At 41.3% G+C, this 22,223-nt stretch overlaps 1 protein-coding gene across 4 annotated transcripts in view; it reads right to left on the reverse strand.

Moving 5' to 3' along the window:
• The window catches only part of DMD (dystrophin), a 991,104-nt gene that overhangs the window by 924,297 nt on the left and 44,584 nt on the right, over positions 1–22,223 (reverse strand). The gene's annotated exons all lie outside the window — the stretch shown is intronic.

Here is a 22,223-nt window from a genome sequence, read left to right on the forward strand (position 1 = left end):
TTAACCAAATTCCTATAAATCCTATCTATTGAGGATGAGTATTATGTTCTTTTTCAATCAACTAAGACCACATTACATGCCACTGTTTGTTTGGTTTTATTTTTTAATCCACACACATGCATATTTGTTCTTTGTTCCTTGTCTCCGTAGAATCAAAGCCTCACAATAAACATGAATCCCATCTATTTTAGTGGTAGTACACTCATAAAATATTTCTAGGATACTTTTTTTTGGGGGGGGGGGTGTTGTTATGTACCAAAACAGTTTGGCACCTCTAGTGTTGATGGTAATTATGTAAAGTTTATGTCAGATACATGTGACTTGAGATAGCAGGGGCTATATTCCCAGTTCATGGCACATAATCATTTAATTGCTATTTATTATTGACTTGAAAGACCTCAAGGTGCTGTACATGGTTATCTCCACGTTATCCTTACAAAAAGCCTTTTTCTGTGAAGAATGTTAGGCTGAGGCATCTAGTGAAATTCATGGCAGGGTGGAGATTTGAACCTTGGTTTCCCCAGCATCCCACTCCAAGCACTGCACCAGACTGACCAGTCATTCATGTGGATCCAGTAGCTCAGTAATTTAGGGACCCCAGTGTGCACCCCCATTATACAGGATGGAGCTATCCTGGACACTGTAGTCAATAAAGAAGCTTTTACATGTGCAGGAGCTCCATACGTGCAAAGAGGATCACACCAAACTCTGCACTGGAAATAAATATATTGGATCTATAAATATATTGGTGCCTACTAGTATCATGCCAGGCATTGATATCACACTGAGTCAGAGTGAAAAAAAACATGTCATCATCCTACAGCATCTGTTTATTCTTGGCAGCCTTCAGTTTGAGTACAGACCAGACCCTTGTCCATTTACACAAAATGATGTGCTGGCACACTAAGAGAGCATGTGACTGAAATCAGATACAGAGAGTCTGAAAGCCTTGATTCCACATTTAGACTTTACTTTCAGCTGACATTTTGCTAGCTGACAATGTGAGAAAAAGATGATATTCAAGAGATTTTTAAAACACCCATTTCTCTTTTCTCTCCCAGTGCTGAAAAGGCTTTTGAGAACCAAGACTGTTGAGCTCAGTTAATTTTTGCAGCATATGATATAAAATGAAATAAACCATCCTTCAAAAAACTGAGTGGGTTCTTGAGTGTTTACATGACAGAGTAGATTAGGAAAGAAGTCTTCAAGTCACTTTGACCTCTGATTTGCTTCACATTTCACCATGACCACTTTCACCACACATTTCTTTTGCACATTCAAGGAGTGATTCAGATGTTGGCATTCAAAGTCGGCTAACACTGGCAAGATCAGGTTTCTTTTGTTTCTCTTCCATCTGTAGATATAGCCCTCTTGCAAACAGCAACACACTGCTCTTTTCAGAGGCTGGCTGCCTCTCCTTCTCCTCCCCCTGCCACCCACCACCCTGCCTCTTGACAGCCCTGGATTACTCCAGGTAGATTGACCCAACCAGGAATAATTTGAGGCTCAACCTGATTTCAACAAGCCTCAGATCTGCCTGATTCAGTTCAGTATTCAGCCAAATCCAGTTCACAGCTGTTCTCAGTTTGTTTTTATTATTATGGATCTTGTACATTTCTGCATTTTGATCCTCTAAATTAACTGGTTAGTGGTGGTGTCAGATTGAATGGAGGAAAAGAACCACACCCAGGAAATTTTCTGTCAAGCTGCACTCACTGGGGTGGATGACAAGCAGTGAAATAACAAAGAACATGGTGAATGAAAAAAATGGTGTGAGGCACCCTATGCGTCACTGCATTCAATAAGCTTACTATAATAGCCAAAGGCCATGACAATTACATTATAATATGCTTAAGTACAAACACAATAATAACATGAACAAATATCAATAATGTAAAAGGGGAAAAAAAATCAGAAGTACCATCAGCTAACTCAACTTCTGATGTAAGCTCAGAATCTCCAAAACAATTTACAGCAATATTATCTAACTCTTGGCTCTGAATGACTTATTTGCAAGATAGCACCCTCATCTGGATACAGTTTAAGCATTTAGTGTGGAATTTCCATGCTTCATTCGCTCAATTTTTAAACAGCATCCACGTGATGCCCTGGTGCCATGACATTGCCCTGTATTTTTCCTGTCAGTCTTCCATCTTTCCTTAGCACATAGGCAGACCAGCTTTCTATAAAATAGCAGCACTAAAATAGTAATGAAAAAACAAACAGGGGTTTTTTTTAGGGGGGGATCATTTTAAACATTAAAAGGTGTTATAGCACTATAAACACAGTTTCACTTCTTTTTTTAAAAAGAATTATAGCTAGAAAAGCATTCTGATGCTAATTAAAATGCTGATTAAGAAAATTAACCAGATGATAACATGACAACAACTGCAAAGATTATATTGAGCGTGAGCTTCAAATGGCCACACAGGTAAACTAGACTTCCCTGATTCATGAAAGCTGCATCACTGATAGACAAAAGGTGCAATATCCAAAATATTGTGGAGAATCAACTGCAATCCCTGCTGTAAGCTACATGTGGAAGAGCAATGGTTGTTAGTCTGAGGAGTCACCCATCTGGAGGTAGTCAGTTGTGGTTATCTGGTTTCTGAAATTATTAGAGAAGTAAAAACACAGCACATAAATCTATGGTATGGCTGTATTTGGAATATTGTGTATATCTTTGGTATCTACATCTTAGTAAGGACATTGTAGAGTTAAAATAAGAGAAATTGATTCAGAAAAGGGTAATTATCAAGGTATTTGAGCAATTTCTCTGAAAGGAAAGGAGATGGTAAAATATTCAGAACTTCTTAGTTAGAAAAAAAAAATGACAGGGAAATGACAGACCCTTATAACATTATGCATTATTTGCAAAAAGTGGACACTGGTGCATTTTCTCCTCTCTGGCAAAAGTAGAACTCCAGGTCACTCAATTTTATTGATGGACAGTACATAAAAGTACTGTCCGGTACAGATCAAGAAGCATTTCTCCATACAACATATCATTCAGTTATGAAATTCACTGCTATTGCCACATGCTTTTTATAGCTAATAGGTCTATCAATGACAGTTCAGTGGACACTCTATATTTGAAAGCACTATTTCTTTCAGTATAAGTTGCTGAGGAGGTAAACAGCTAGGGATGACCTTAATGCCTTACCTGTAGGTTTAGTGAAAACATTGGGCTATCGCTTGAAAACAGGATGTTGGTGGATCTTTGGTTTGATCCAGAAAGGTTCTATATGTTCTCATGAATACACAGGTAAAGAAGAAAACAATGTTTACTGAATAATCAATTAAAGTGAGCTAGGAGACAAATTGCAATGCCTTGTAATGTCTTGTTCCTATATATGGGTGGTAGGTGTTTCCAGGTGGGAGGCTCTCATCACTACCCACCTCATTGCTGTAAGCCAAATTGCAATTGCTTTTCTACAGGGCAGGGGAAATTCAGGGTCACATCCTTTTTAGAGCAGACCACACCATCTCCCAAATGTGTGGACAGTGAAGGACGGGGTGTGAAGGATGGTGGAGCAGTACTCCCCCCCTCCACATGATAGTAATCTCATGGGTTACCCCACCAAATTAGGGCTTATAGTGGGTTGCTGATTTGTGTGGATGGGGGGGGGGGAGGATCCCCTTAAGTCCCTGGTTTGTCTCTTCTCAGGAAGCCTATCTACACTTCGAGGTACTAGGCAACATTAGGAACTTCTTGACAGGGCAGAGTGGAGGAGGAAGATTGTCCATTGCAGGAGATGAACCCCTGGAGGAAGGTGACACACAGAAGCCATGTTGTGTCACTGGAGCTGTAAGATTGATTCCAATCTCTCATTTGAATACTGATTCTGGCCCAGAGGTGCAAGGACAGCAGTCACAGATCTCAGAATACACCAAGGTGGCTGTGGAAGCTACAGAGACTCGCAAACCTGAGAGAGCTCCTGAGGGGAAGGGAGACAATATTACAAAGGACAACGGAACACCTGGTACTGGGGGTAACAGCTTCATTGATGCACAGGAAACTGAGGTTGTGCTATGGAAACCTGCTAAAGGGCAGACAAAAATAAGAAGGAAATAGCTGGAGGGAATGACTTGTGGTTTCAGTTGTCTCTATACTAATGCACAGAGTATGGGAAAGAAGCAAGACAAAATTAAGTTTAAATACAGGGTGGAAAATATGACCTACTGGCACTCTTCACCAGGCAGAAGCTCTTGTACAGATGGGCAAGGTAGGATCAGGCAAGAAACTCAAGTGGGGACTTCTTAAGAGGCCTCAGGGTTTGGTTTTAAGCTTTGATTTTAAGATGTTATAAGAGCTATGGGAGGCAACAGTAGCCACCATTGACCTAGGCTGCCTTGTAACTGTCTCCTATACATTTATTAAATAGCAGTAGGGTTGCAGTCAGTCATGCTTAGGTTTCCAAGATCTGTATGCCAGCTTCTTAGGTTTGTGTTCTGTAAAGAAAGATGCATTCACTTGCACCTTGCATATGGACTACCACATGGACAGCAGGGCTCCTTGTCCTGCCCAGTTAGTGTCTGTGTGTCCAGAACAGATGACTGCATGAACACCTAAGCATTCAACTGAAGATGCACATGCTAGATACACAGATGTCAGAGATGACACCTGTAAAGTTAAAGGATCCCTGGATGGTTAAGTCCAGTCAAAGGTGACTATGGGGTGCGCCGCTCATCTCGCTTCAGGCCAAGGGAGCTGGTGTTTGTCCACAGACAGCTTTCTGAGTCATGTGGCCAACATGACTAAACCACTTCTGGCGCCACAAAACACCATGACGGAAGCCAGGGCGTACAGAAATAGGCACCACAGTGGTACCTATTTATCTACTTGCACTGGTTTACTTTCAAACTGCTAGGTTGGCTGAAGCTGGGACAGAGTAACAGGAGCACACCCCTCACATGGATTCAAACCTCCTTCTGACCAGCAAGCCCAAGAGGCTCAGTGGTTTAAACCACAGCACCACCCACTACCTGGGATGACACCAGTAGCACAGCCAGGCCCTGCTGTCCATTGTCAACACAGTCTTACAAGCAAATAATAAGATAATAGGACTAAAATTTCAGCCTCTCAATTTCCAGCTCTCTATGTTGGTCTTATTTCAGCCACTTCTACTGTTGGGCAAAAATAATAGTTCCCAGTCAATGTGACAGCAATTAACACAAAGCTGTATTTTCAATTCTGTATTTCAACTTCTCCATGAAGGAAGTATCAACAAAAGCAGTAGCCCAAGCTAGATTGATGATGATTAAATTATTTTCTCTTTGGACTGTTCATCACACCTAATTGACAACAATGAATAGAACAACAGCAACAATAAAAAAGATACAGTGCCTTTTACATTTTAAAACAAACATTTAATTTGCTTCCCAGGAAATTGCACTGTAGAAGCAAACAACTTGCCAGCATTGTGCATAATCTTTCATTCCCTATGATCTCTTATTAAAACTCAAGATGTCAAATGAACCAGAGCAACACCTGTACAGGAATCCTGAAATGGTTTCTCAGCAAAATAATAAGAAAATATGGTTTCACATAGAACACAACATTGTACTAATGAATGCACTATATAATGGATTACAAATCATTCTTTGTGTGGTGGTATGAAGATCTCTGAACATCCCAGGTTGTTGTATTTTATATATACCAAAAAAGCCATACTTGCATTTTATATTACAAGCATGGGCTCATTAGCATTTAGAGACAGATTGCTCCTCACAATACCCAATCAGCTGTTAGAAACTTGGAGTAATAGGGACACTGAAATTTAAGAGTTAGCACATCCCCTGCTTGCCATTTTTTCCCCAGGACATTAGATTAATTGCTCTCATCCACAGATGGGGATAATGCAACTGGGCTTATTGGTGGGAATGAGTAGCAATTCCAAGGATTGCAGCATAATTAGCAGTGGTAGTAATGGCCATTTCAGATCTAAAGCTTTGGCATATGTCTTTTTGCCCAGTGATAGTTAACTGTACCCAAAGTAATTATTTGTGCACATCTGCAGAGCACATACTATTTCTTTGGGGTGGTGGTGTGTGAACTGAGTTGGTTATCTGGGTAAATGCTCTATTGTCCTAAATGAAAGAGAACAGATTTTGAACTCATTTTGAGCAAGGAAACTGATCAACAGTGCTCAACTAGACATAGAACTGGACACCTCAATTGGATTTGCACTCAAAATGGCAGCTAGCCTGACCGTATTTCATCACAGATAGGTAGCCGCGTGTATCTGAAGAAGTGTGCATGCACACGAAAGCTCATACCAAGAACTAACTTAGTTGGTCTTTAAGGTGCTACTGGAAGGATTTTTTTTTGTTTTTACGTATTTCATCAGTTTGCATCAGCTTCCTGGGCCAGGGACTATAAAGGAAAAGCTGCTACAAATGGCCAACCTGTCGCCTTCAAGGATGGCATAAGTGCTAGGGCGCCACTCCCTTAATTTGATGGTTGCTTTCTTATGGAGAAAATAAGTAGGATTTTTTGGGAGCAATGCTTATAGGAATGAATGTAGAGCAGAAAGATGTAGAAGTTGTTCAATACCATGCAGAGTTGGCCCACTCTGTGTGTGAAACTAGGCAGTAGGACATGGGTGAGACTCTTAGGAGAAGCCCAGATGAAAAAGGCTCTCTTGCAGGTCCAGTCCAAGGCTGTGCCCTAGAAAGCCATCTCACACAACTAACTGGCTTCTTGGATAGTAGGTAAGATAAAGAGTGGTTGGCAAAGTAGCTTAGACATTGCAGGCCAATGAGGAGGAAGCCCCCACCCATCCCCATGCAATGGAAACAAAGAGGGTAATTAGAGACCCAGGACGCTTATTTACAACCACAACTTTAGCCTGCAAATAAAGGATATAGTTATGCATACAACTTCCTCTCATGTCAATAGGGCTAGGCATAATTAACTGTGTGCTGGATTGCAACCATGGCCTGTTGTTTTAACACAACAAAGGAGCACAATGACTTAAGAATGTACCAGTTTATGCATGTGCCATTCAGAAGTGTGAAAAGCAAATGTGAAAAGCAAGCCATTGCATTTAAGTGGCTTAGCTGGCAAAACAGTTTTTGCTGTTTGCAACCTTTACTGAGATACTTTGGGGAATTCCAGTGTACTTGACAAAATGTAGTTTTAAGGTATTCTTTTTTGAAAAACAACACATCCATTTCCCAACAGATGTGTCAGTGTAGCAAAGCTACACTATTTCTAGAGAGGGTGGAGAATAACTATGGCACCGGAAGGCAAACAGATTACATTTTGTAAGATCCACACTCCTATCTTTAACTGCTTTTCAGTCGCAAATCTCTCTTAGTTTTTTGCAGTGCTTTGATTATCATATTCCTACAACATTATCCACTATGCAACGCATCTATTCTTCTTATGCCTCTTGACTAACTAAAACAAACTGCACTGAGGAAAAATTCCCACACTGCTGGGACATAAACAGCATCTATGTGGGAGAGTATATGTTCGTATCATTTCCTAATAACGCATTTCATTCCCAAATGAAATTTGATCCTGCCCTAATCATGTCAAAAACATTTCCCCCCTTAGCTGTCACTTTACTGTTCTCTTACCCAGCCCTTCCCTGTCTGATTCCTTCAATTTCTCTACATGAAATTTCTTAATTACATGAAAAAGCAATCCAGGCTGAGCTTTTTTTATTTTTAAATCCTATTCTGCCAATTAATGGCACAGGTCTGGTCAAGTCATTGTAAGGTTATCACCATCTTAAAACAGATTTCCTAAAATTTTCTTTGCTTTCCAATCTCTTCTTATGGCCGGACTACAGGGCGAAATTGCAGGTTTAACTTTACATAACCCACCAGAGGGAGCTCTGCCAATTGACATGAGGTAGTCATCTCTGCAGTGTTGAAGGTTCTATGCTCTGGAAGCACTTAACTGGGCTGTCAGTCAGAACAATGTGTCAGAGTGTTTGTGGATGAGCACCTGTCCATTTATCATGACTGAAATGAATCAACACATTGTTTTTTGTGCTCCAGCCTAGATTTGTGGGAGGATATTTTACAGTGCAATGGGGCTAATTCTCAGGAATGTCAGTATTTTGCGGGAGCGATTCAAACACACGCCAGAGCTTTCAGTTTGAATGCTGAATAAACAGGTTGTCAGGCGGAGCCCTGAGCTCTTTAAAATAATTCTATTTATGGTCTAGAGGCACAAGTAAGTGAAAGGAAAAAAATGGAACGCAAGCCCAAAGACCAGGATAAGCAGATAGTAAATTTTGTATTCTTTCCAGGAACAAGTCTGTCCCTGGCAAAAGGTTACTGCTTCCAAATGTTTTAAATAATAGAAAGCAAGAGTAGCAGGCAGGTCACTTACAAAAAAATATTTGTCTGAAGTGTTTTCATAAAACAAGATATGTTACTTCTGTAGTGTAATAATGCACTTGAACACTTCTGCACTGAATCTGCATTTTCCTCACTCAGGCCACATCTAATAAAATACAGCAAGCAAATACTGAAGCTAAGCTTCCTGCAAAATTCTCATGTTTCTTTAAAGACATCAGCTACACACACACACACACACACACACACACACGTATGGTACCAAATGGTACCATACAGAGAAGCTGATTCTGCTGCAAACATTACCAATAAATTCCTGTCCCTCCAAGGTTTCATCTGTCAATGATGCATTTAAATACCTACAGGTTGATCTGTTGTCTCCACAGGCCTTCTTCCCAGAATGATAAAACTGTAGAAAATAAAAAGATGCTACAATCTGTGCAGAATTGTTTTTCAGAGTTTCAAGCGTTATTTTGGTGCTGTTTATTAGGGGGAAGTAAGAAGTCACTTTCTTTCTCTGCTGTTGCTCTAAGAGACCCAAAGTGTTCTCTTTGTTTTTGGCTATATCTTTATTTATTCCTGGCTCTGATCTGAATACTTTCTCTCAAGCCACAATGTGTTTTTTTTCAGTACAGCTTCAGATGATTAAAATTGCTTCTAGACACATACGCACAGCTATTTAAAAAAAAAACACAAACAAAAACAAAGCACAGCTGAGTATATTCCAAAATTCCAGATAGCCTTTAAACATCTAAACATGGAGGCATGTTCAACAAATGCTACCTTATGCCAGGTCTAACCATGCATTAAGTTCATCCGGGATTGCCTTGTGCTGAGCTGAATCTGGTTCCATCAATTTGAATTTTGAGCTGATTTGGTGATATTTAGGAGGGAGAATTTTCATGTTAAAAAGCAGCTGTGATTTCTTTTTCTTTTCTTTTCAAAAGAGTTTCAAGTTTCTTGCTATCTCAAGAAGCGGCATAGTTTTAAGCAAGTCTAGTACTGAGCTTCTATACCCCCCTCCACCCACAAAGACCCATACTACATCTTTCTAAGAAAAGGTATATGCTTGACGTGGCATAAAACTGTATCTGAGAAATGAACAAGTGCAGGTAAGTTTTCAGACCAAAAACTAATTTCCTAAATTGCTTGGGTTTCTCTCCACTTGCCAGCACTCAAACCCACCATTCCTGCTTTTCAGCTCTGGTATTTTCTACCCTGAACAGCAATGGCTCTTCAAGATCTCAAGCATATACATTCAACAGCACTGCTACCCAAGACCCCTTTAACTGGAGATACACCAAGGACTAATCCAGGAACCATATTCATGCTAGACCTCTGAATACTCCCTTGTCTGGAGATGCAGCTACAAGGCAGAGTTAAAGTCAATCAAACACTAAGCAGTTATCAGCTCTCATATATCACATTGCCCCGCCCCCTCTGGTGACTGTAGCCAATTACAGGAATCGCACCATGGTTAGATTCAGGAGACACTGGTTTAAGGAGGAAGCAGTTCTCATATTACTTCATTAGCCATGGTGCTGGCATGGCCTTCTTGGTGGCAGTTCCATATTTGTAGTGTCCTCCCTGATGATGTGTGGCTGACTCACTTATTATTACTTTTCAAGAAGAATTTAAAAACATTCCTGTTTTAAATATACTGTTCCTGGCAACCTTGGAATTATTAACTGTGTGGGTATGTGACTGTCTTACATGCTTTTAGAAGTCTTTAATTGTTTTAAATATGCTTTTATTTTTAATTGTACTACTTTACAACTTTGTTTTGCAGAGGAAGGATGGGATTAAATCATAGTAATAGCAATGGTATTAGTAATAGTAATACATGATGTAGTTACTGTGCAATTAGTGATGCCATTACCTGACATAGTCACTATTCTCCAATACAGTGGGATGGCACCTCTTCTCTCTCCTAATGCATAGGAGATTAGGGTGAAATATCCTGATTCCTGAATCAGAGGGCCTCTAATTTATAGTTATAATCGTGGCTTGATAATCATACTTAACAAGATGATACAATAGCAGTCATCATTAACCAGAAAAACAACAACAGCAAGAGGCAGCAAGCAGTGACAATTTTGCTATCTAGCAGTGGTAACGAGCGTGAAGGATGGTGACACATCCTCTTGCACTTATGCCATCAAGAAATATAGATAATAGCAGCAGAGGAAGAAAAGTGGCAGAGAAGGTGAGGAGGTGATTCATAGTTCTAGGAAGGGATAGATTAAACATTTTGGGTGGTCTGAAAGAAGAGAAAGATGGCAGAACGTTCATGGTACAGATGAGAAGCAAAAATTGGCACCAGCTTTTCATAACTGAGTACCCTCTAGATGCAGCAGGACCACAACTCCTATCATCCCCCACCAGCACAGACAGTGCTCAGGGTTGATGGGAGTTGTAGTCCAACAACATCTGAAGGGCACCAGGATGGGAAAGGCTGATCTACACATACAAAGTGGGTAGCAGGAATGCAGCCTTAATCCAATTTCAAAATTGGGGATTTAAGGCAACCTTAAGAATTTTGTGCCCCTCCACATGGACTGCAGCTCCCATTATCCTTGACCATAAGGTCATGCTAGCTGGGCCTGACGAAGTTCAACAACATCTGCAGCGCCACAGGTTAGTCATCCCTTGAAAATGGTCGTATTATCTCAGCTTCATCTTTAAACCAGAGGCTGTGGCCTCAACAATAGCTCATGTCTCTAATCTTCCTGCACATTAGACGGAGCATATACTGCATTTGTGGCACATAGCAAGACCCTCAAAATATTTTGAAAGCCGTGAATTATACATCACAAACATAGGAGAGTTAATAAAATCAACCACTGCAGCTGACATAAATTATTAATGACAAATGAGGCATATCATAAGGACGATTCTCCTCGCCATTGGCCTCCAAATCCACATACCACTAATATCAGAGCCAACCATTCATACCCTATGCATCCTTCATTTGATACACCACACAAACGTTCTTCCTCTTTTTTTTTAAGTACAAGTGGAAGATAAAAGCTTGAGCAGCCATTGATTTTGCTCCCTTCAGCCTCCCTTGCTGGATTATGCTGATCAAAAGTAATCTAATAGGCCACTGCAGGGCTGCTATTTTTTTTTTTTTTAACGCAGTAACTGTCAAGAACTTGTAATAGGACTCCACCACTAAAAATCACATCCTCACGGGAGGCCTAAATATTTGCACTGTAGATATAAAATCTCTCCCTGAACTGGCCATGCCAGCATTCAGGGGCTAATGGATCCCAACTGAAAACACAGTTGAAATAATAATAATAATAAAATCACAAGTCAGCTGGGAGGGATCAAAGTTTCTCTGTGCAGCCAAAATTATGTGTGCTTGAGGTTCTGGCCATCAGCTCCATATATCTAGAATGTGGGAGATGCTTTAATCCGATGCCCAACATGAATGAAAAACCTGATATTATTGCAACATGCCAGAATTGTACATGTACAGGAGAACGAAATGGACTTCTAATAAATTTGTGTTGCTATTCTACAAGCACTGTAATACTTTGGGGCATCCAGTGTGGTTTGTGGGATCCGGACTCAGATTGGCTGGGACAGAGAGCCCACCAAAACTATCAAAGAGTAACATTGGTGATATCACAGAACTGAACAGCAGCCAGTAATTCTGCAGGCTTCACCTTAACACAGGGCAGTTGTCTTTTCTAAAGCCGGATGTATTGTGCAATGTACAATATTATCATCTAATCAAAAACGTTTTAAAACAGCCTTTAACTCAGCAGTGCTAGAAGCAGTCATGCTACTCAAGAGTGCATTATTGAAGCCAGACCTCTGCAAAGGCTAATTCCTTTTTGCAGGAAGTCTGTACTAAGATTTGTGTGACTGAAAACTTCAGTCTTCAGGTCTCAGCACAGTGGTGGGCGGGTGTTTCTGTGTTAGTTATCTGTCGGCCTGTGTATCTAAAATTGTCACAGGAAAAATGAGTTGTACATTTTCAAGCTCACACATCAGTATCCATTATGGATTGGAGGGGGGGGGTTATGCAACTGTACCCATTTTAAAAGGTTAAAAGGTAAAGGGACCCCTGACCTTTAGGTCCAGTCATGGCCGACTCTGGGGTTGCAGCACTCATCTCACTTTCTTGGCCGAGGGAGCCGGCGTACAGCTTCCGGGTCATGTGGCCAGCCGTTTCTGGCGAACCAGAGCAGCACACAGAAACGCCGTTTACCTTCCCACTGGAGCGGTACCTATTTATCTACTTGCACTTTGACGTGCTTTCAAACTGCTAGGTTGGCAGGAGCTGGGTCTGAGGAACGGGAGCTCACCCTGCTGCGGGGATTCGAACCGCCAACCTTCTGATCGGCAAGTCCTAGGCTCTGTGGTTTAACCCACAGCAATTATTTCTCAAATGTTTACACACTTAGGGTGAAACAGCTACTTAAAAACAGACACACAATGCAGTTAGCATAATATAGGTGTCAGATGTGCCTGACCCACATCATAGAATCATAGAGTTGGAAGGAGTTCCAGGGGCATCTAGTCCAAGCCCCTGGAATGCAGGAATCTCAACTAAAGTATCCAAGACTGATGGCCATTCAACCTCTGCTTAAATGAAGGCAGCTGCATTCTGAACCAGCTGTAGCATCTGAACTATTCCTAAGGGCATCTCTATACAGAGCATGTTACAGTAGTCCAGCCTAGTGTGTCTAGATAGCTGAAATAAGGTGAGATGTCTCCAGGCAGAGCAACAGCTAGGGCACTAGCATAACCAGGTAAAAAGCCATCCTGGCCACCAGCACCAACTAAGCTTCAGGCGAGGGTTGGGGAGCAAAGGTAAGATTAGTAGCTTAGTTCCTATGACATTTAAGACAGCCCCACTTTAAAATAGAAATGGAATGGTTATTCTGAAGAAAGAAAGAAATTCACTTCCCTCCCTTTCACTTTTGAGGGTTTGAAATGTTTCAAGTAGATTTGTACCCTACAGAATTCAACACCTCCTCTTTGCTTCATTTGAGCTTAAACAGCCCATGCAGAGTATTTTCCCAGAAGCTTTATTATTCCCATAGGAATTTAAAGAATGATATTCAGTTCTGATTCAGCTTCATTTTCTAGTAGAGAAAAGGGGGAAATGATAAGACTAGAGGGAAAGCATTAATATTTAAGCATTTTTGTAATATGTCAAGTTGTGATGCAGACACGAGCCAAACAAAGATCTAAAAGAATTGGCTGCCATTTGCACAAAGAAAAATAAGTAGGTGTTTAGCACACCGAAGGAAAGGCATCATTTTTTATGATAAACTTTAAATGTTTTTCAGACAATTTATATGCCACACGAAATACTTAAAAGCAGCAAATACTTAAAAGCAGCCAGTCAATTAGTCATGGGTTACTATTATTATTACTTATTAATGTTCTATACCACCCTTTAGCCAAGGACCATAGGGCAGTTTACAATGAAAAACACAAAAATGCAAAACAATACCCCCCCCAAGTTCATAGATTGTTTAATCAGCCAAAGCTCTAAGACAAAAGGAATATTTTTGGCCTAAAGGTATTTTATGAAAACTCCAGACGAGCCTCCTTGGGAAAAGCATTCCATAAGCAGGTAACCAGTGTAGAAACGTAATGTGCACAGCTATGACTACAATGTGCAAATGTGTTATGCTTTTGTACAGAGGCGTCTTACCCATAGAGGCTAGTGGCGCGGGGAGCCAGGGTGCCAAGTTCTGGAGGGTGCCAGGGAAGAGGCAGAGGCTGGACGCCGCACCTCCCAGAATCAGCTCGCCGCCCTTGCCTGTCTCCGCCATGCTGCACCGAAGCAGCAACACACCCGGAGCCTCTGTCTGCCATGGCCACCGGGAGGCGCCGCGTCCAGCCTCTGCCTCTTCCCCACCAGAGGAGCTGCCCTCCAGCCGCTGCCCACCTTCTCCTCCTCCTCCGGCAGCGATGTCCTCCCTAAAAAAAGGTGGACAACTCTAGGAAAGAGGGGTGCGTGCGCTGGAGGGAGCTTTGCACCACGGCGTCAGATATGCTTAAGACGGCCCTGCTTTTGTGATATCTCAAATGTCCAAAGCCTCTATTAGCAAGCACAATGAAACAGGAATGAAATGGTAGGGCCCCGAGGGACTGCACTACTTCAACAGTGTAGGGGGCAATGTTATTTGCTCCAAAGTAACAAAATCCTTTGGGCCTAAAATATTTTTCCTGGTGAGCTATTTGTTCTTTTCCTTTGCAAGAATATGTAAGAATGGCACCACCTACCCAAACGCTGGCCTGAGGCATTTTTTGGCCAGAGACATAGGAGAAGCAGCCAGACTGAATCTTACTTTGACACTGGCAACAGGACAGCATCCTCCACTGCATTTGAAGACAGTGGAACAGCTTAGGAGCTGCAGAGTAATCCATGTGGCACACAGCTCCCCACTCCTCAGCATTAGCTGCCTGAAGCAGCTGCCTCATCCTTCCTCATGGTAGGGCCAGCCTTGCCCCACCCATAGTCTGAAATGGCACTGCTTATTCTGCCACCATTTTCTACTGCCTACATGGTCTAAGAGCTACAGTGTTATTTCTTCTTTAACCAGTACACTGGTTACCAGCTGCAGTTGATAGACTGAAAGCACAACAGAGGTGTGAACACAATGGTAACAGAGTAAAGCCAAATAAAGCTTTATTAAATAAATATTTAGCAGTTCCTTTAGTTTCCTTGCAGCGCTTTGATATTATAATGCTTTCTATAGAAAAATAGTGGGGCCATTAGATTAGGATGACTTTTTTCTGGTATCTTTAAAGATCTCAAGAAGAGGCAGAAATTCAAGAGCTGCAGAAAGAATGATATAAAATGTTTCTCCCTGTTATCTCTGCCTTCTAAAGGTGCAGAATGTTTCCCCCACTAGTGCAGTGCTGCAGTATAGCATCACATCAACACAGTCAATAAATGGCTGCTTATTTTATTTGGGGGTGGTGGGTCTGCCACCATCCCTGGACAGCCTCAGTACACAGGGCCAGCAGCCATTAAAATCCATCCTGGCTGGCTACACTGACTGCCCGCCAAAACTCCAGTTTTGAACCAGCCAATCAGGGGTCCCCTGGCAGGCTGAGCTTCACTGGCAGACCTTGAGTGGGAAGTTTCCATTCCAGTCCGCCAGTGCACCATTCCATTGCAATCCTGTATCAAACATGAGCCTTAGACTCAGAAGGATCTGTGTAGCAATGCCACCCCCCCCCCCGCGCCGTTTCAATTTTAGGCTAAACATGTGCTTTTCTTTTTGCTAGTTCTTCTAATGGCCCAATTACAATCTTTCTTTTTCTGTTTCTCTGGCAGATCACAAATATCAAAAAATAGGAGGTGAAATGTGACTTTAAAGTCTGCCAGATGGATAGCAATACTTGGATGCAGACTTCCAAAATTCCTATTCATTTGTAACCCTTAATTATAAACATAATGGCTAGGGCTCCTTCTGGCATAAGTGGGAGGCGGCAGCAATATTATTCGATTCCTCCTTCTCCCTGAAGCTTCCTCCCTGAAAAATCTGCTCTATTACTTTGGAGGATCTTCTGGAACAGTGTAGGAGGTAGTGCTAATGGCTGATGGGGAGGGAGAGAAGCAAAAATCAGTGGAAATTGCCTCTCTCCTGCCAGTGGAAGCCTCTGTTGGATCAGAGTATCTTCCGTGAAGGGAAGGAGTCCTTCTGTTCATGGAAGGGCAACTCAGGATGCAAACTAGAGAAATCAACGCAGATGCTGAATGTCTGCTTTTCACTCTGTTCCTTTACACACTAACCTTTCCCCTCTTATTTATTTATTTATTTAGTAAGGTAGTTAGTTAGTTAAATCTCCCCTCTCTGTGTCTCTCCATTTTAAAATCTCAAAGCAGTTCACAACCTAAATTAAAGCATCAAATTAGAACTTAAGGGAATAATTGCAAACTGAAATGGAAATGTGGAGAATTGACTTTAAGAGCAAAGAGAGAGAGAGAAACAAACTGAAACTGACAGATCTGCCCATCCCTCACCTTGAGTGTAACTGTACCACAGCGGTACTGTAATAAAACAGCTGAGATAAGAATTTGTACTATTTACTCCATAGCACCTTACAGCCAACATATAGAGACTTATATCCTGCATTTGTATTCATACCTTCCACTTCTCACTTGTAGGGTGGATGTCAGGCTAATGAGCTTGAGACAAGGTTCTGCTGACTCTCAGCACCTCAAAAACTTAATATTCCTTCTGTGCGGTGCTGCAAGTAGGAAAACCCAGGACAGTTATCCTGGTAGCAGGGCTGTACTTAGACTTGTTAGAGATAGTGGTTGCTTCCTTCTAAATGTCGTGCTTTTTTAAAAGTGAAATTCAGTGCAAAAGGTTGTCCCAGCAAACATCTACTTAGAATTAGAACCACTAAGGAAAGCATAGGGAACTCCTTATACTGAGTAGGACCTTTCAGTTAGCTAAGTATTATCTGCCCCATCCGGCGGCAGCTCTGCAAAAACCTAAACTGTCCAAGTTCTAACTGGAGATGCCTGGGATTGAACCTGGGTCTCTTTGCATGTTTACCACCACTGAAGTTCTGGGCAGGTGAAACATAAAGCAGGATGCTACTACATCATGTTGTAGTGCAGGTGAAACTTTTCTTTCCCTTAGCAGTGGGGCAGTGCTCTGCCACAGGCCTCTAACCTTTAAATAAGCATTGCTAGTGTGTGTATGTGATGTATAGGAGTGCATTAAAACGTACGTTTCCGAGCACAATTCAAAGTGTTGGTGCTGACCTTTAAAGCCCTAAACAGCCTCGGCCCAGTATACCTGAAGGAGCGTCTCCACCCCCATCGTTCTGCCCAGACACTGAGGTCCAGTGCCGAGGGCCTTCTGGCGGTTCCCTCCCTGCAAGAATAAAAGCTACAGGGAACCAGACAGAGGGCCTTCTCGGTAGTGGCGCCCACCCTGTGGAACACCCTCCCATCAGATGTCAAAGAAAAAAACAACTATCTGACTTTTAGAAGACATCTGAAGGCAGCCCTGTTTAGGGGAGTTTATGGGCAGGGTACAAATTATTAGTATTAGTATTATTAGTATTAGTATTAGTATATTGGGCCAGCTAACTCACCATAAAACCCTCTTTTTGCCAGAATAACATCTGGCCAATTCACACTAGGTCTTATTAAATTTCACCTGACTGACTCCAGATAGGAGATTTTGACCAACCCAATGGAATTCCCACACAAACCAGCTGCCTGGAGATGCAAGGATGTTTCCCATGGGATTCATCCTGTCTTTCTCTGGCTTTTCTTTTAAAGATCTTACAAATCAAGCTCATCTGAATCTCTTGTTTTTCTTTAATTGGAATACAGCATTCTTGAATCATTTCCCATTGCCCCAGATTGTATAATATCTCTCTCCCTACCTCCTTCTTCTGGAATCCATACAGGACGCTGAAAGTTAAATTTTGCTATACAGGGCTTTGAAAGGTATCTGTACTGATCAAAACGAAAGCTTCCTAGAGAAAAGCTCTTATGAGTATCAGGCTCGAGCAGCTGGGCTGTCAATATGAATGTCAAGACTGAACCAGAAGCAACTGACACTTTAGTGATATTGACTCCCTGCAAGCACAACTGGAGCAGCTGTTCTGTAGACTGCAATGTTTATGGTAAAAAATAAATGGGGAGTGCTATTATAAAGTAAAAGGGGGCAAAGTCCTAAGGGCAAGAATTGGATAAGTCAATCTTATGCTTTTCAATGTTGCAGATGCCGTAATCATTCATAAACATCACCAAGAGAAACCCAAACTAAGAGCACGATCCTATGCATGATCCTATCCTTTAGCTCCATTATGTTCAATGACGCTTACTCCCTAGTAAGGGTGCTTCAGGGCCCAACAACAGGTTATGTTCTGGGGCCCCGCATGAATTAGTAAAATCATGCAAAGTGGGGAGCATCCTCTAAACACTGCTTAAAGCCCTCTCTGCCATACTCTCTTCAATACATACAGAAAAAAATACTGTATCCAAAAATATCCACAACTAGAATTGAAACTCTGGGGCTGTCAGGAGGCTGGAAAGTGGCTGCTGCTGCTGTGCTACCCCACATATCAGCTGTTAGCAGGGAGACCCTGCTGTGCCTCCAGTTTCTTTGGGGCCTCACTGACATCCTCTTTGGGTTATGGGGAGGGTCTCCTCACAAGCCACAAGGACTTTCCAAGTTTGAATTGGATTAATTATTTCTTGGCACCACATGTATATGTGTGAGGCAATCACAGATAGGTGGGGGAGTGGGGGAATGTCTGGGGATGTACAGACACACACACACACACACACTCTGCAAGATCAACAGAGAATAGAAACTTGCTGCTTCCTTCATTGATAGCAACAACATAACTGCATATACCCACAAATTCATCTGAGTTCAAAGACTTGAATTCCCTTTGCTCCATTAAGGACAGCAACTGATCTACATGTGTGGAAGAAATACATAAGTGTGGCACCCACCGTTCAGAAACTTTTAGAACGTTGGTACTTAGCTACAGCAGTTCTCACTAGCAATCTTTATTTTTGTTTGGGATGCATTGAGTCCAGTGAGCTTCCAGTTCTATCTGCATTTTCTGAAGCAGTAAAATCCCAGGACAGTTGTTCTGCATATATTTCCCGAACATTTAAAGACTCCTAAGATAACTGTCCTAACTGAGAAAGTTCATGTCACCACTGTGGTGTTTCAGCAGCTGACTGACATTTTTAGATAGAAAATTTGGATTGAGAACAAATTGGATTTGAAATCTTGCCATTTTCAAATAGCGCTAGGTGTCTCCACTAGGGATGGATAGAATGACCTGGCTGGTTCCACTCCACAGAGTTTTGACAGGGAGCAGAATAAAATCATTATCCTCTATCAAAACTCTAAGCTGAAATGACTTCCCCAATCCACTCCACAGTGAAGGGGCAGGGTTTCTACCAACCCCTGCATCCCAGTGGGCAGGTTCTTTGAGGTAACAGGAACAATAATGGGTAAATGCACCAGTTCCTCGCCGGAACAGATAGCCCTTAGTAGAAAAAGGAAGGATCTTGCGATATTGTGACCCAGCAGGAAGACAATGTATTTACCTGTCCCTTGCAAGATCACAGACATTCTCTACTGGAATCTGGAGAACTCCACATGTCAGGAGACAAGGACCCTAGAGGGTAGAGTCAGAAGAGCCATCCTCTTCCTTTGCATCAGAAACCTAAAACATTGGTATGAGACGTGCAGTTTTTCAGATTCCTATGGACTGAACTAGACCCAAAACGGGTTCAGATGCATTAAGGTGCAGGCAAAAAGCATATCCTTTCTAGATTGGAGCCCTGTGGAATTCTACATAGCCACTTAACACATCAGCAAAAATAAAATAAAATAAAATAAAATACTGCATTAACCAAAAAAGAGGATGGAAGATGGCACAGATTTGCACAACATTTACATATGCTAATATATAGAGATTCAGATTTAAATATATATATATTTAGAGACAGAATATCTTACTATAATGGGCAGTACTGGGACCACATAACATGTGCCCACTCAGTCTGCTGTCTACATACTGTTTATGGGCACCTTCAAGGTCTTTTTTCTGCCTTTTTATGGTTCTTTGAACTAGACTTAGACTGGACAGCTCATCAAATACATGACTATCTTCTCTAAAGTAGGACACAGGGCCTGCCTGAAACCTTTACTCTTAGGCCTCAAAAACTAGTCATCTCCTCTTCCCAGAACTTGAAGTTTCCCTGCAAGCAATATATCCTGCATCCATGGCTTGGATTCTGTTTTGGACAGGACTCTTTCCCCATTTCAGTCAATACCTTCTCCACTATCATGGGGAAATTAGAAAAAAACACCCTTCAAGAACCCCTCCCTGGAACAAAAGCTTCCTTTCTTTGCTATCTATGATCAGAGTTTTAAAAGATTTACAAATGGAATAATAATGTGCAAACGAGTCCATTAAGCTATTAAGATTCTAATCAGAGCCTAATTTTCATAGGCACTTCATAAATAATAAATATTATTTTTATTATTGCTTTTTCATATCTCATGCTCAGACATGTTGAGTTCAGGGGGGCTTTTGTAAAGCTTTCTAGATGCAGCCTGAAAGTTATTAAGCAAAGAGACTAAAATATCTGTATCTCAGTAAAATACTGCTGTTACCACATAAAATATTTTTTCCCCACCAATATGTGAGACTCACCTGGGATGCTGCAAGTATTGCAGTTTATTACAAAACTGGAGGTAAAGATTGCCAGGCATAGGCAATCATGAAACGAATGGAAAAACCTGTGTAATTATTTGACAGAGAGAAATTGGACCCAGGCAGAATGCTATACCTGTGCAAAGCAACTGCACAGTAAGTCAGACAAACATTCTATCAAGCTCTCACCATTGATCTATTAATGAATTTTTTTTTGTAATGTTGTGACTTGTAGTCCAAAGAAAGAAGCGAATGCATCTGAAGGCAGTGTGTGGGGAGAAAATAACCCTTACAGAACACACAGTTCCAAAGTGAAGCGGAAATTAGAAAGCTATAAAGGAAATGAGTCAACCCTTAAGGCTTGTTGTGCAGCCTCTTTGGCAGGTCCCATACACAAAAAATAAAAGGGGGCAAGAAAACCAAAGTCAGGTGGGGATATAATGCAGTGATCTTTTCTAATAAGGAACGACACCGGTAACTGATTAAAGAAAACCATCTTCAACAGCTGGCTTTTTAAAGTCATGAGACAGTAATCAGAAGGTTGGTGGCTGAGTATGACTAATGATGAAGAAATCACAGATTTCAGTGTCTCAGTTTTTTTTCTTCCTAATTACGATTGAGAGAGGACAATCTCATTTATTAGCTTGTAGATATGAGTGTTAAGAAATTCTGGCGTGTTATGGATTCCATGCTGCTAGCGGTTTTCACATTTTGCAGTAAAGTCCCTGTTACTTCTTTCCTTATCAGCCAAATTTGGTTTGTTTGTCTGTCTTGATAAAAGAATTATTTTGGTGCTTTCAGAACAAAAATTATTCTGAATTTCTAATCTTAAAAAGCAACCCAGGGAAACGGATTTAAATTATTATTGTAGAATTATAGCATTATTATTTTTTTGAAGCTGACACATGAGAGCCATAACTCTCTCTGACTACAGACTACCTTAAACAATGTGCTTTCCAAACACTGTTTACTCTCACCCATATCATGGGTTCTGCATATAAATATCCAGCGGAAGTCCAAAAGCAATGTACAATGCAGTACATTTAGTCAGAAGTAAGTCACACTTGATTCAACACTACTCTGAGGTTATGGAATTGGATATAGAATGGCAGCTTCAGTAGTCATGGATGCTCACTGGTAGAACATGTGTCCTTCAGATGTTGCTGGGCTACAACTCTCATAATCTTGGACTTCTGACCATGCTGAATGGGGTTGATGAAAGCTGTAGCCCACCCATCAGCTGTAGCTGTTTTAACAAGACCCAGATTTCCATGCCAATTCATGAGTATGGTCAAGCACGAAGTTTTATGTTGTGAGGAATCAGGGTGCTGGTCTTTTGTTGCCATGCAGCAATTTGGAAAAATATGTTTTCAGATACTAGTTTTGTCATATTCTATGTAAGAATTTTCTCCTTTTTTCCCCTCCCAGTAAGAATGATGATGTAAAAAATTAAGCTTTGCTGGTGAAAATCACACATCAAACTATAAAATCCTAATTTAATGATTCGATTTGCAACTGTAAAGTACTGTAAATGGAGACATTGCTTCTAAATATTTCCCTGGATGGTTAACTTTAATGTAACCGTTTATACTACAAAATAAATATCATGCTATAAGGAGTATTATTTTGCATGCCATTAGTTGCATCTTGTAAGCTTTACATATTAGCAAAAAGGAAGAGAAAGAATAAACCTGCCATTAAGACATATCCTA

This window comes from Podarcis gaigeae (assembly GCF_964106915.1).
Source record: "Podarcis gaigeae genome assembly, chromosome: 4".
Classification (NCBI taxonomy): domain Eukaryota; kingdom Metazoa; phylum Chordata; class Lepidosauria; order Squamata; family Lacertidae; genus Podarcis; species Podarcis gaigeae.